We start from the raw sequence: 13,473 nt of genomic DNA on the forward strand, positions 1-13,473 counted from the left end.
TGGGATCTGTACCATTGGGATAGTCTACACCTGAAACGTGCTGGGATCAGTGTTCTTGTGAGCTGCATAACTAAGGAAGTAGAGGGAGTTTTAAACTAATTAGTGAGGGCAAGAGCACAACTTTGAGAAGATGTGGTAAATCAAAGAGTAGAAACAAGGTAAAAGAGAAGGGTATCATTACAGGAAATATAAAACAGACTGTGACAGGAAAGGATAGAGAATACAAAGCTGACAGTAAATGAACAGATGAGACTCAAGGTTATAAAAAGAATAAAAGGATAAAACTAAAGGCTCTGTATCTGAATGAATGTAGCATTTAAGGTAAAAAAGATGGGGCAGGATTTTACGCTGGGCATAATTGGTCTAAACGCCCAACATGCCCGAGTGTAAAATGATGCGCGATATTTCGTTCAGTGGGCGCACGCTGGAGTTGACTGCTCGCCTGCTGATAATTAAAAGGCCTGTTAAGGCCATTAACAAGCTAATTAAATTCAAATCTACACTGCCCATCCAACCTTACAGTTGGTGGGCAGGTGAAAAGGCCAAGCAGCCTTTACATTTCTTAAGAAGCCTCATCCACGAGCGGGATGAGGTTTACTAAAGCAAATAAATATTAAATAAAAAATTTATTTTGGAATTAAATGGGACATGTTTTATTAAATTTTTACTGTTTTTATTAATTTTTTATAAAAGCGCTTCATTCTTCCTGAGGCAGCTCCATGCCTCAGGGAGATTGAAGTGCTTTTTCATGCACATGTGCAAACTGTGTGCTAGGCCTGACTCTCCCTCCTCCTCCCGCCCACACAGGCAGCACCTTGTGCTGCTGTTCCCGATCCACGCAGGGAGGGCCTTAATTGGCCCGCCTGCCTGAAATCGCAATGTGGATCCAATCATGGGCGGCAGTCAGCTGCCCGACCACCCCCTCTTGCCCCCGCCAAGTTACCCCACCAAGGGAAAAATCCTGCCTATGAACTGAGAGCACACATAAAAATAAATAAGTGTGATTTGATAGCTATTAGAGAGATATGGCTGCAGGGGGACATGGATTGGGATCTGAATATCTTCTTTTTATTCATTCACGGGTGTGGGCCTCGCTGGCTGAGCCAGCATTTATTGCCCATCCCTAGTTGCCTTGAAAAGGCGGTGGTGAGCTGCCTTCTTGAACCACTGCAGTCCATGTGGTGTAGGTACACCTACAGTGCTGTTAAGAAGGGAGATCCAGGATTTTGACCCAGCGGCAGTGAAACAGCAGCGATATATTTCCAAGACAGGATGATGTGTGGCTTGGAGGGGTCTGCAGTATTGTAGCTGTACTGGAACAGTTTGGCTAGGGGCGTGGCAGGTTCTGGAGCCCAAGTCTTCAGTATTATTTCTGGAATATTTTCAGGGTCCATAGCCTTTTCAGTGCCTTCAGTCGTTTCTTGATATCACATCAAATTGGCTGAACACTGGCATCTGTGATGCTGGGGACCCCCGGAAGAGGCCAAGATGGATCATCCACTCGGAGCTTCTGGCTGAAGATTGTAGCAAATGCTTCAGCCATATCTTTTGCACTGCTGTGCTAGGCTCCTCCATCATTGAGGATGGGGATATTTGTGGAGTATCCTCCTGCAGTGAGTTATTAAGTTGCCCACCACCATTCATGACTGGATGTGGCAGGACTGCAGATCTTAGACCTGATCTGTTGGTTGTAGGATCACTTAGCTCTGTCTATCACTTGCTGCTTTTGCTGCTTCACCAGGTTGACACCTTATTTTTAGGTATGCCTTGTGCTGCTCCTGGCATGCCCTCCGGCACTGTTCATTGAATCAGGGTTGATCCCCTGGCTTGATGGTAATGGTAGAGTGAGGGATATGCTGGGCCATACAGATTGTGTTCAAGTACAATTCTGCTGCTGCTGATGGCCCACAGTGCCTCATGGATGCCCAGCCTGAAGTTGCTAGACCTGTTTGAATTCTATCCCATTTAGCATGGTGGTAGTACGACACAAAACGATGGAGGGTATCTTCAATGTGATGGTGGGACTTTGTCTCCACGATGACTGTGCAGTGGTCACTCATACTGATATGGACAGATGCATCTGCGGCAGGCAGATTGTTGAGGATGAGGTCAAGTATGTTTTTCCCTCTTGTTGGTTCCCTCACCACCTTACACAGACTCAGTCTAGCAGCTATGTTTTCTTGTTATTCATTCATGGGATGTGGGCATCGCTGGCTAGGCCAGCATTTATTGCCCATTCCTAACTGCCCTTGTTCAGAAGGCATTGTAAGAGTCAACCACGCTTCTGTGTGTCTAGAGTCACATGTAGGCCAGACCAGGTAAGGACGGCAGGTTTCCTTCCCTAAAGGGTTTTGGTGAACTAGATGGGTTTTTACAACAATCAGCAATGGTTTCATATTCATCACTGGACTTTTAATTCCAGATTTTTATTGAAGTCAAATTTCACCATCTGCCGTGGTGGGATTTGAACCCAGGTCCCCAGAGCATTAGCCTAGGTGACAATACCACTATGCCACCACCTCCCCATATTTCATTTAGGACTTGGCCAGCTCGGTCAGTAATGGTGCTACCGAGCCACTCTTGGTGATGGACATTGAAGTCCCCCACCCAGAGCACATTCCATGCCCTTGCCACTCTCAGTGCTCTCTCCAAGTGGTGTTCAACATGCAAGAGCACTAATTCATCAGCTGAGGGAGGGCGGTACATGGTAATGACTTAGATGGTGGGATGGATGGGATGGTTGCCAAATTTGCTGATGACCCAAAGATAGGTAGGAAAGTAAGTTGTGAAGAGGGCATAAGGAGTCTACAAAAGGGATAAAGATAGGTTAAGTGAGTGGGTAAATTCTTGGCAAATGGAGCATAATATGAGCAAATGTGAAATTGCCCATTTTGGTAGAAAGAATAAAGGAGGGGCAAATTATCTAATTGGTGAGAGATTGCAGCGATTTGAGATGCAGAGGGATTTGGGTATCTTAATGCATAAATTGTAAAAGGCTAGTGTGCAGGTAGAGTAAGTAATTAGGAAAGCTAATAGAATGTTATCATTTATTGCGAGAGGAGTTGAATGCAAAAGTAGGGAGGTTATGCTTCAGTTATGCAAAGCACTAATGAGACCACATCTGGAGTATTGTGTACAGGATTGCTCGCCTTATGTAAGGAAGGATGGAAATGCATTGGAAACAGTTCAGAGAAGGTTTACCAGGCTAATACCTGGAATGGTCAGGTTGTCTTATGAGGAAAGGTTGGGCAGGCTGGGCTTGTATCCACTGGAGTTTAGAAGAGTAAGAGGCAACTTGATTGAAACATACAAGTTCCTGAGGAACCTTGACAAGGTGGATGTGGAGAGGATGTTTTTTCTTGTGGGAGAATCTAGAACTAGGGGTCACTGTTTAAAAATAAGGGGTCACCCATTGAAAACAGGGATGAGGTGATTTTTTTTCTCTCAGAGGGTTGTGAGTCTTTGGAACTGTCTTTTTAAAAAGGCAGTGGAAGCAGTGTCTTTGAATATTTTTAAGGCCGAGGTGGGTAGATTCTTGGTAAGCAAGGAGGTGATAGGTTTTTCGGGGTAGACAGGATGCAAGTTTGAGGTTACTATCAAATCAACCATGTTCGTATTAAATAGTGGAGTAACCTCAAAGGGTCAAATGGCCCACTCCTGCTCCTTGTTCATATGTTTGTGCATAGGTCTGTGTGGGCTTGTTATGAGCATTCTGGAATTGCTGGTGATATGCCTCCAAGGATAACTCGTAGCCTCTTTGGTTTGTTCATAATTCAGGGACACATTGAGAGGCAGCATGGAGTAGACCTCTTGGGCTCTCCCTAACAGCTGCCCTTGATTTAAAAATGTACAGCTCTCCAAGGGCCATTTTCGGTGTCCTGCCACTTTCTCAAATGTGGTTAAAAATGACCACACATCACTCTCTTCGAATGTGGGAAAGAATCTCGCCTACTTGATGGCCTCAGAGAGGGGTTCCGGATTAGAGGGGAAAGGGGTGAAATTGGGTAGAGAGAGATTTTTCCTTCACCGCTTCTATTTTTCTGGCCCCTCTCTCCCTTTGAGCTTCTTGCTCCACTTCCAATTTGGGGAGCTGTAATTCTCTATCCCTTTCCTCTCCCTTTGCTCTCTCTCTCTTTCTCTTTCTTTTTCTCTCTCGTTTTCCTGAGCTTCCCTTTCACTCTCTCTTTCCCTCTCCTGAAATTCTAGCTGCAAACGAAATTGGCTAGGGGAGAAAATTCAGAGTCATGACTGTGCTCCTCATCTAACTGCTTTGCTGGAAACACGAGGTCCAAACATTCTACCAATGACTGGATCAATTAATTTCTTTTGATTTTGCTGGGCAATTTTAATTGTGCCTTCATAACTACAGCTTCCATTTGTACTGTGTTAAGGGCCGCCAAAATTTCATCATTTAAACTTCTTTGCTGAACAAACATCTGGGCATCCAACGTTGCCATTTTTGTAGAGTTAGGGAAAAGGAATTTGCTGTGGTAAGTTGCTTGTGCTTTAAAATTTATTCCAGTCACCGAGGTTCTTAGGTTCCAATTGGCTCTTTTATATCAAATTTGGCTCCTTTCTTAACTTGGACTCTGGTCAAATTCAAATTCGATTTTATTCTGGACTTGAGCTCCCAATTCCTGTTACAGACAGGAGGGGGTTTAATTTAAATCAGCCCTGATTTCTCCTCTCACCAACCGTCCATAAACACAAAGGTATTTTTGATTTTTGATTTCCCCCTTAATAAGTGGTGGCGTAATTTCCCCAGCCCTTCAGTTTTTGGAGTGATCCAATCCTCTATTAATAACCCCACTGAAAGCTCAAGATAGGGTAAAATCAGAGGGTCAGTTTATTTTATACTTAAAAACACAGGAAGGGGGTTTGCAGCGTAGCCCCTGGTACATTCACACAATAAAAGAGGGATAAGGGAAAGAAAGATGTACTGGGCAAAGACCATAGACAAAATAAGAATTATTGTTTCACATGAGTCCAGGGTCCAAACTGAAAAGTCCAATGGTGTATTCCTTCAGACAGGTTAGCAGGCTGAAACCTGATGTGGGTGATCCACTCTTCCAGGAGTGCTGGCTTCATGATGGGAGAAGCGCATAGAGATGAATCAGTCTTGCAGTAGGCACTGGTACAGAAGTTCTGATGTTCTAGTAGAAACTGTGTAGATGAGGGCCAGGCAATTTAAACCTGGACAGAGCTCTGTTTCTGCTGCTGCTTTGTTGATGGAAGATGGCAGACTGCCTGGATTCAGCTCCACAAGGCAATATTACAGGTTCCAGCGGATTGGGGGGTAGTGGGGGGGAGGTGGGGGAGATGGGGTGCGGCATCATGTGACATCACTCCCACTTCTTCCCCTAGGTTTGGATAAATATTATACTCCTGGTCTGGATTCTTGAGGTGGTCAATGTTGCATCCATTAATAAGTGTCAGTGGTTTCAGGGCCCCTTTGTCCTCACAAACATATTGTCTCCATTGGCCAGAGCTCTGTCTTAGGAATGTAAAAGTCTTTGTGCATTTCCTTGGAATTTGATTTCTGCAGTCACAGGGGGGGTTTAGCACCTCTTTAGAGATAGCGAAATCCTTGCTGATTTCTAAAGGCTAGAAATTCTTTTTGTGTGAGCTGTAGCTAGTCAGACTTCAGTCAGTGTAAAGCCTTTATCCATTTAAAAAAGATAATTTTATAAAGTAATCAGGATGATATATTTGGACATGACAATGCTTAGAGAGAAGATTACAAAGCCCTTTTGACATGTATACAGGCCCTCTCTAAAGCAGCAATGCACTGCAAGCTGTGCAATGTTGAAGGTGTTGTTAGCTCCATCCTGAAAGGACCCTGAGGCCTAAGAATTGAGGGCCAAAGTGATCATAGTGGCCATTGGCAGTGCCACCCTCAATCTACTCTGCTGCTGCAGGTCTGGTTGGGGGAAGTAGTACAATTCAGTATCTACCTCCTTGGTCTATTGTGGCTGCCTCAGACACAGCTCCTGTCTGAACTAAGGTAGGAGATGTATTAAAAACAAAAAAACTGCGGATGCTGGAAATCCAAAACAAAAACAAAAACAGAATTACCTGGAAAAACTCAGCAGGTCTGGCAGCATCGGCGGAGAAGAAAAGAGTTGACGTTTTGAGTCCTCATGACCCTTCGACAGAACTTGAGTTTGAGTCCAAGAAAGAGTTGAAATATAAGCTGGTTTAAGGTGTGTGTGTGGGGGGACGGAGAGAGAGAGAGAGAGAAAGGTGGAGTGGGGGTGTGGTTGTAGGGACAAACAAGCTGTGATAGAAGCAGATCATCAAAAGATGTCAGCAACAATAGTACAAAAGAACACATAGGTGTTAAAGTTAAAGTTGGCGATATTATCTAAACGAATGTGCTAATTAATAATGGATGGTAGGGCACTCAAGGTATAGCTCTAGTGGGGTTGGGGATGTATTGTTTGAAAACCTTGATGGTTATGGTCTTCTACTGAGAGACCTCCTTCTCCCTCTTTTGCTGAAACTTCCCCTCTCTACTGCCTATGCTCCATCTTCCTGCTGTGCTGCAGCCCAAGAAGGACCGTGGCAGACATTTTGGAAGATATTTCATAACTCTCAGTAAAGATATATTTAAAAAGAAAGATTACTCATCCATGGCTAACTAAGGAAGCTAAGGATAGTATCAATTTGAAAGAAAAAGCTTACAATACTGTGAAGATTAGTGGTTGGTCAGAAGATTGGACAAATTTTAGAAACTAGCAAAGAATGACCAAAAAAATACGGAGACAGAAATCATAGCATGAGAGGAAGTGAGCTAGAAATATAAAATCAGATAGTAAGAGTTTCTAAGAGTAGAGGCAAGCTGTTTAAAAGGCCCACCTCAGTGCCATGGAGCCTTGTCTCAGTTAAAATAAAACTCAAAGGCCCTCCATTCTTCATCCCCAAACCCCTCACCCTCCAAACATTCCTCATGCCATATCCATGTCACTCATGCTCCCACCCACCCCTATGTCCTCTCCTGCCCCCTATGCCAAGCTATGGCACTTCCATGCCCATTGACCCACTGTCTAGGATAACCTAGAGTGTATAGCAATATGTGTAAAAAGTGAGCTAGAAATATAAAAACAGATAGTAAGAGGATGCCCCATCGGCAAACCAGCAGGTTTTCTGGGAATACATAATTAACGAGGCAGGAATGGGACGATACAGCGTGAAAACCCGCTATTGTAGCGGGGGATAAAACATCCATTTTCCCACCCACTACTGCACTTAGTGCAAATCTGGGACGATTCTGCCCTAGATCTAAAATAGCCTGTTCTCTAAAAGGAGAAATGTAACTGAAGAGAGCATTGGTCCCTTAGAGCACAAGATTACGGAATTAATCATCGGAAACAAGGAAATAGGAGAAATGTTGAACAGGCAATTTGGCCTGGATTTTCATCCTTGAGGCAGGTAGCAGGAGTCAAGAAGATTCCTGGTTTGGCCCTCCTGCCTTGGGAAAAAAAGCTCACAAAGGTAGGATTCATGGGTGGGTACGGGCTGGAGTCAGGCCAGCTGACCCAGGAAGATGTCTGGAGGTAGCCACAGGGGCTGCCGGGTATAGAGGCGAGCTGTTTAAAAGGCCCACCTGAGTGCCAAGGAGCCCTGTCTCAGTTAAAATAAAACTCAAAGGCCCTCCATTCTTCATCCCCAAACCCCTCATCTTCCAAACATTCCTCATGCCATATCTATGTCACTCATGCTCCCACCCACCCCGATGTCCTCTCATGCACCTATGCCAAGCTATGGCACTTCCATGCCCATTGACCCACTACACGCTGTCTAGAATAACCTATAGTGTATAGCAATATGTGTAAAAAAAAAATTTTAAAGTAGGCTTTTAACTATGTTGAAAAAAAGTTTTCACTACACCTAATAAAAGTATTATTCATCCATGGCCTGTAAAGTATCAATAACAAAAAACGCAAACCATTGAAACCATTTGACCTGTGTAAACAAGCATTGTGAAATGGGCAGCAGAGATCAGAGCTGTCAAATAAACAATATTTCCTCTGGGGAGCAGGTCTATCGCTACTCTAAGAGATGCCTGGGCTCTCAATCAAGTATACATGATGAGGGCAACAGAGTATAGCTGACAAACTGAGTGAAGACTTGGAGTTTGATGAGAGGGGAGTTTTAAGTGTTAATTTTAATGGCATAGAAGGAGGCCATTTGGCCCATCTTGTCTGCACCAGCTCTCCAAATGAGCATTATGACCTTTCTCCCGTACCCCTGCACATTGTTTTGATTCAAATAATCATCTAATGCCCTCTTGAATGCCTCGATTGAACCTGCCTCCACCACATTTCCAGGCAGTGCATTCCAGACCCGAACCACCCGTTGCATGAAAAAGTTTTTTCTCACGTCACATTTGCCTATTTTGCAAATCACTTTAAATCTGTGCCCTTTCATTCTTGATCCTTTTATGAGCAGGAACAGCTTGTCCCTATTTACCCTGTCCAGTTCCCTCATGATTTTGAACATCTCTATCAAATCTCCTCTTAGCCTTCTTCTCTCCAAGGAGAACAGTCCCAACCTCTCCAATCTATCCTCATAGCTAAAGTTTCTCACCCCTGGAACTATTCATGTGAACATTTTCTGCACTCTCTCCGATGTGTTCACTTCTTTCCTATAATTTGGTGCCCAGAACTATACACAATACTCTAGCTGAGGTCTAACAAGTGTCTTATATAAATTCAGCATAACCTCCCTGCTCTTGTACTCTATGCCCTTATTAATAAAGCCCAGGATACTATATGCTTTATTAACTGCCCTCTCTGCACCTATCCTGCCACCTTCAATGATCTATGCACATATACACCCAGGCCTTTCTGCTCCTGCATCCCTTCAAAATTTCACCCCTTACTTTATATTGTCCATTTTCCTACCAAAATGTATCACCTCACACTTCTCCGCATTGAATTTCATCTGCCACTTATCTGCCCACTCCACCAACTTGCCTATGTCCTTTTGAAGTTCCACACCATCCTCCTCGCAGTTCACAACACTCCCAAGCTTCGTATCATCCACAAACTTTGAAATTGTCTCCTGCACACCAAGTTCTAGATGATTAATATAATCAGGAAAAGCAAGGGTCCCAATAGCGACCCCTGGGGAACTCAGGCCAATTTTGTCTCCACATTGCTACTGTCCTTTTTTATGCCATGAGCAATAACTTTTCTCACAAGTCTGTTGTATGGCACTGTATCAAGTGACTTTTGAAGGTCCATGTACACCATATCACCAACAGAACCCTCATTGACCTTTTCTGTTACCTCTTCAAAAAATTCCAGCAAATTAGTTAAACACGATTGTTCCCTTTAGAAATCCATGCTGACTCTTCCTTATCAACTCATATTTTTCCATGTGATTGCTAATTCTATCCCAAATAATTGTTTCTAGAATCTTGCCCACCACTGAAGTTAAACTGAATGGTCTGTAATTTCTGGGCTTATCCTTACTGCCTTTTTTTGAACAAGGGTGTAATGTTTGCAATTCTCCAGTCCTCTGGCATCACCCCTGAGTCTAGGGAAGACTGAAAGGTTATGGCCAGTGCCCCTGCAATTTCTGCTCTCACTTCCTTCAATATCCTTGGATGCGTCTCATCTGGTCCCGGTGCCTTGTCCACTTTAAGTGGCGACAGTCTTTTCAACACTCTCCTGCTCTCTCTCCTGCTTTTGACTCTGCTGCCATACACTAACAGGAAGCTCTGCCAAGCGACCAATGGCCTCAGCCAGACAGACACTCAGCTCCATCGAAGTCCTCACCTCCAGCCAAGAGGAAACCGCCTCCATTGAAAAGCAGCCTGGAAGATCCATCACAGCGCATACCCACACCCTTCACCAGATCCCTCGGTGGGGCCTAGATCCAGAGCAGGCTTGGCATCACAATCTGGTGGTCACCACACGCTCACGTGTCTGCACCAGGAGGAGGCAGGTTCAGCCGAGTCCCCGGCACTTGGTGGACTGCTGGCGAAAAGGCATCTGTGAGGTCTGAGACAGATGAAGAGTCTCTGGACTTGGCCTTCCAACTCATCCTGGAGAGTCAATAGAAGGTGGGGGAGCATCACGCAGAGCTGTTGGAAGCCCTCAACAGAGTGGCACGTGGGTCAGAGGACTGCACCCGCCTGCTCTCTGATGCAGTGGTGCCCACATATGCATATATGCAGGTCTCCATGAGAAGGATAGTGGCTGTCAAGGAGACTCTGGTCCAGCAGAACCCGGAGATGCACGGAAACCTGCACTCCATCACGGTAGACATGGGTGAGTCATTGTAGTGACAATGTGAGATGGAAACGAGGCACCTTGACGTCCCTCCAGGTGTTCCTTCCCCTTGAAGAGTCAGGTTGGGGTGTGAAGGGAGGAAGAACAGCACTGGATACCCCTGGCTCATCCACTCAGGAATCTCAGAGGCTGTCCTCTCCCCCCCAAGACCCCTTTGCCTGTGACCCCCTCAAACACGTCCTCTGTCACCACAGAGGGAGCTTTTGGCCCACAAGAGGACAGCTAAAGCAAGCCGGGGCTCTCAAGGCCTCGGCTCTCCAAAGGACTCATGCCAAAGTTATCAGAGGCAACAGGGCCAGCCATTGCACAGGCTGTCTCCACCCCTGCTGTGGATTTCAGGGCAGCACCTAGAAGAAGTGGTAGGCTTAGAAAAGTTAAGAAATTCTGATCACAAATGGTTGAGTGGTTGAACATATTTTGTCACTTTATAATCTGAAAAGATATTCACTTTCACTGAATAATGTGCAATGCTGTCTTTCAGCTTCATTTGCAGGCTTCACGAGTCCTCCCCCTATGTCCCCGCCCTCCCAACTAACATCTCAGCTGTAAGCAGCCAGACCACGAGTGATTCTGGAGGGAGATGTGTGTGTGTGCACAGGGCTTTTCGGAGCTTCATGTAAGCTCTGTCCCTCAAACATGGCGCCTTCATCCATCGCTCTCATCTCACTTTCCTGAGCATTTTCAATGCTGCCTGCTGGGGTTCTCTTTCAGTTTGTCCATCTGAGCTGACCTGCATCTCACTGATCACACTTCAATGCAATACCTCTGCCCATTCAACATGAGGATCTGCTCACTTTTGGTTTGCAAAAAGTGGTCAAAGATAAGTTTGTCATAAGGTCCCCAATCCTTTCTCCTCCCCAGTCACCTATGTCCATTCCCCCATCATTGTTGACCACCTGGGATCACTTTCCACCTCCCCACTGTAACCTACCAACCCAAACCCTTTTCTTTCCAGGATGTCCAGGTGAATATGCACATTCCCTACCTTCCTGAAAATCCCACTCCCATCCGCATTGACCTTCCTGACCTCCTCCTTTCCACCCCCAGGATCCGTGAGTGCCTCTGAGTTCCCAACAAACTCTCTCGCCGTCCCTTCTACCGCTATCATAACAACCTCACTCTTCCACCTTCAGGATCATTCTGCCCACTCTCATGCTCCCCATTCCCTCCTATCACACCCACCCTCAGTTCGCTCTTCAGGAGGCAGTCATTGACTTCAAGGGCCCTTCCCTTGAACATTCACCTGTGCATTCCCCCTCCTTACTCTCTCCTCCAATCTTACACCCTCTCCACCCTTACTCCTCCTCAACCCCTTACTCCTTCCACCCTCCGAACTCCTTCCTCTCCCCCCCCCCCCACCCCCCTGGACTCCATCCACCCCCATGGACTCCTTCCCACCCCCCTCCAGACTCCTTTTCCACTCCAAACTCCATCCCCTCTCCAAACCTCTACCCCGCTCCAAACTCCTCCTCTTACACCTTCCTCCCCATCTTGCCATCTACCACACTCAACTTCACTCCCCTGACACATTCGCTCCCTCTCTCAAACTCATCCCCCCTGACACCTTTGTTCCCCACCCTCTAACCTCACCACCACCCCCCTACCCCCCACCAAAACCTTTGTTTCATACCCCACCCCCAACCCCCACCAACCTCACTGACCCCGGTACACCTTTCCTCCCACCCCACCTCACACCCCCCCCACCAATACACCTTCCTCTACCCCCCACTCGCCGATCATCCATAGCAGCCCATGGCCAAGATTGTGATGTTCCGAAGCAGACCCAAGACATTAACAGAGACCTCCCACCTTCAATGAACTGCTTCATGGTGGAGCTATATCCATGAGAATCTACCCAGCATGTGATGCACGTGTTCCTCCAGAGTCCGGTAGCTGTGGGGCTCCAGTATCTTCTGCTCCTTGGATGTCTGTGATATGAGCAAGGCCCAAACGGTAAGCCTCGACTTCTGCATGTCGCACTTGTCCAGATGTGTTCTGGGCCATCGTGTTTTCCCACTGGTATAACGGTAAATCTGGTATGGGGGGACACTTCCATTAGTGGGATACAAAGTGGGTTCACACCAGCCTCCAGCCGGATTGGCGTTCCACCATGGCGGACACCATCGGATAATCCCGCTCTGCTTTCATGCCGGCATGAAACCGATTTTTGGCCTTCTCACCATATTGTCCCCCGCTGCCCGCCACGAGGACCGATGGCAACGGAGCTGGAAAATTTCAGCCTTTGTGTTCAAATGCTGTGAAATAAAATAGCTCTACAATTTTCACCTGGCCTCAGCTTACCAAGTACATTCTTGGTCCACCTTCAAAAACATTGAAGGAACATTCGTGAGGAAGATACAAATATGCAGTTCACAAGCAAGGGAATACCACTGTTACAAATATTGATTCCCCTATTGCACTGTCATTTACTGGCCAGAATGGATACATTGCAAGATGCATATATTGCTCCTGAGAATGACTAGCATTCTGTACCTAAGGGGATTTCAAAAGCAAAACCATACATTTGAGACAGGGATCAAACAACCAATGTTGCAAAATGTGGAATAAAGCAAGGTTAGCCACAAGACAGAGGAATTGGATGCACAACAAACAGGTCAGTCAGCAACAGTTGTCAGGCAGAGTCTAATGGGCAAAACCTTACTTCCAAAACAAGGCTGCCACATGCGCCCAATCGTATTGTGAAATTACCTACCTTCCACTGGGTTCACCAGAAATATTTCTGGCCTCATATAAAAAGAATCATCAAGGCATACCCAAGGTTCAATTATCTCAATTTTTATTAAAAATTACAATGAAAGGTGCAGGTGAGTCAAATGTATTTTGCCTGGTACATTCCTTTCTAAACATTTATTTATTTGAAGTGATCCTCCTTTGGCAGTAGAAAGTGAGGTGGATGGTTGTCTAATGACGGGAGGTCACCCAATATCTCTGCGCTGTTTCAGAAAATGGGGTGTAGATATTTTAGGAAGTGGTGCAATGGCTGTTTGGGTTTATGTGCTTGGAAACATATTTAAAATCATTTGAAAGGGATGATAAGGAGATAAAGGAGAAATACTAGGTACTTCTTCAGCAAAGCTAATAATTGTCTCACAGAATGAGATTATCCAAGTCCTGTTTATTGCTAATTGCAATTTTCCAGAAGCCAGACAAA

The sequence above is a fragment of the Carcharodon carcharias genome, chromosome 1 (assembly GCF_017639515.1).
Source record: "Carcharodon carcharias isolate sCarCar2 chromosome 1, sCarCar2.pri, whole genome shotgun sequence".
NCBI classification, from domain to species: domain Eukaryota; kingdom Metazoa; phylum Chordata; class Chondrichthyes; order Lamniformes; family Lamnidae; genus Carcharodon; species Carcharodon carcharias.